We start from the raw sequence: 3,052 nt of genomic DNA, 5'->3' as shown, positions 1-3,052 counted from the left end.
TAAAAATCCCAAAAGTACCATAAAAGTTCGTAGAAACATGTCAAACGATGTTTATAATCAACCCTCAAGTTGTTTTGTCATGAATAATCGATCATATTTCAACTGGACAATATCTCCATCAATAGAAAAGGAAAAACGAGAAAGGCGCGCTCCCGGTCATGCGCAAGTAACATCTCTGGAAATTTCCACTGTCCTCTCATTGAAAGTGGTGTTTCTCCCTCATTTTTCATAGTAAAAGCCTGAAATAATGCCTAAAGACTGGCCACATGTAGTGGAAGCCATAGGGATCGTGAACTGGGTCATTTGTATGGTGGATAGGCTTTCAATGGAAAAACAGCCATTTCAAAATAATAGCATTTCCTGGATGGATTTCACCATATCAATTCTGTTATACTCACAGACATTATTTTAGCAGTTTTGGAAACGTTAGTGTTTTCTATCCAATACTACCATGCATATGCATATCCTAGCATCTGGGCCTGAGTAACAGGCAGTTTACATAGGGCACCTTATTCATCCAAACTACTCAATACTGCCCCCGGGCCGAGAAATGTTAATATGGAGTTGGTCCCCCCTTTGCTGCTATAACAGTTTCCACTCTTCTGGCAATGCTTTCCACTAGCTGTTGAAACATTGCTGTGGGGACTTGCTTCCATTCAGCCTCGAGCATTAGTGAGGTCGGGCACTGATGTTGGGTGGTTAGGGCTGGCTCGCAGTCGGTGTTCCAATTCATTGATGGGGTTAAAATCAGGGCTCTGTGCAGGCCAGTCAAGTTCTTCCACACCGATCTCGACAAACCATGTCTGTATGGATCTTGCTTTGTGCATGGGGGCATTGTCATGCTGAAACAGGGAACTGCCTTCCCCAAACTGTTGCCACAAAGTTGGAAGCACAGAATTGTCTAGAATGTCATTGTATGCTGTAGTGTTGACTTCCCTTCACTGGAACTAAGGGGACCAGCCCAAACCATGAAAAACAGCCCTAGATCATTATTCCTCCTCCACCACACTTTACAGTTGGCACTATGCATTCAGGCAGGTAGTGTTCTCCAAGCAACCGACAAACCCAGATTCAACCGTCAGACTGCCAGATGAGGAAACGTGATTCATCACTCCAGAAAACGTGTTTCCACTTAGTCCAATGGAGGTGAGCTTTACAACACTCCTGCTGACGCTTGGCATGGTGATCTTAGGTTTCTGTGCGGCTGCTCGGCCATGGAAACCCATTTCATGAAGCTCCCAAGGAACAGTTATTGTGCGAGGTTGCTTCCAGAGGCCATTTAGAACTCTGTAGTGAGTTCTGCAACCGAGGACAGTTGATTTTTGAGCTCTGTTCTGTGAGCTTGTGTAGCCTACCACTTCGTGGCTGAGCCGTTGTTGCTCCTAAGCATTTCCACTTCACAATAACAGCACATACAGTTGACCGGGGCAGCTCTAGCAGTGCAGAAATTTGACAAACTACCTTGTTGGAAAGGTGCCATCCTATGATGGTGCCACGTTGAAAGTCACTGAGCTCTTCAGTAAAGCCATTCTACTGCCAATGTTTGTCTATGGGGATTGCATGGCTGTGTGCTTGATTTTGTTCACCTGTAAGCAACAGGTGTGGCTGAAATAGCCAAATCCACTAATTTGAAGGGGTGTCCACATACTTTTGTATATAAAGTGTATTAGAGTGAGCTATGTCAAGAATCCAGTATTTAAATAAACATGCATTGTGTATAAACAGTGTAACTAAAATGCAATGTACAGTAATAGAAGTATTAGATATGGTATAGTCTTGACGCTAATTGGAGAGCGAGGGAGAAAAAGAGAGAGAGAGGAGAGTGGAGAGAGATTGCTATCCATCCTTACTCTCCTTATCTCAAAGAGTCAAACAGAGACAGAGCATGAGAGAGAGAGCGCGAGAGGGAGGAAGGGAACAAGTGTGGGCGCTGTGCCAACTGTACCTCATCGTGCAGCACATAGCTGACATTACATTCTACAGTGCCATGATATCATCTGAGAGTATCTATCTTCTCACTGATTACATCATCCTCTCAGGGAGGGAGGGAGTGATGTCATCTTCAAGGTTTTCTAACGACAGGCCAGTGGAATTGAAGGGAATATATTGACTAGATTCTATAGAACGTTCATTAAATTCAAGAACGTTCATTAGATTCTGAAACTTTATAATTTTCTGCACAGGCAAACTGGGAATTGGAGTTCAGGGTGCATGGTTTGTATACAGGATGTTAAACTTATGTGTATTTTAAGGATGTTTTTGTGAAGCATCGAAATAAAACACAACCGATTGAGGTGCTTTTCTCAGAACTTGCCATGTTTTATAGTAAGGTACATGTACATTTCAGGCTGTCTTTGTGCTCACAGTAAAGACAGAATACATACGGCCTCTCATCCCTTCTGACCTAAATAAACATGCACAATGTTCTTTATGCAATCCAAGCTTTGTTCCTGTCACCATTTAGGCTTGTCTCGCCCCTCTGGGATGCAATGATATGAAATACCACTTTTACTTACAAAACATACTCAGGAACTCAACCAGAAGAGTACAAAAACAAATAAATAAATATAACATTTGATAAATAAAAGATAGCATCTTTATAAAATAAAGTTTTGATAATCCACATCTTTATACATCAGTAGTAATATTAAAATGTTTTTTTTTTGTCGAACAACGGAGTAATGTTTATAGTAATAATAGTAGAAGTTAGCGACAGTTACTAGGACATTCTGCACTGCACAAGGTTGCCGTGACGATCAGATGATGTTGCCATGGAGATAGAGAGCTGCATTGCCGGGGGTCGTTGTGGTGACAGTCTATGGGATCATAGACGGATGATTGTGTTTCTCGGTCACCATAACCAAACATTTCAACGATTGATAAATTGATTGAATAACTGATTGATTGATTAATTACATCAATTAGAATTAACTCCACCCCCCTCCCCCCTTTCACTTATCAATAGTTCCTTGGGTGTTGAACACGTTAAAATCTACCTGTTGTTAGGCAATGCCCGGCGCTGTCGACACACACCCCCCCCTCCTAAATAACC

Source organism: Salmo salar, chromosome ssa07 (genome assembly GCF_905237065.1).
Source record: "Salmo salar chromosome ssa07, Ssal_v3.1, whole genome shotgun sequence".
Lineage (NCBI taxonomy): Eukaryota > Metazoa > Chordata > Actinopteri > Salmoniformes > Salmonidae > Salmo > Salmo salar.
Note: the sequence above shows the minus strand (reverse complement) of the source record.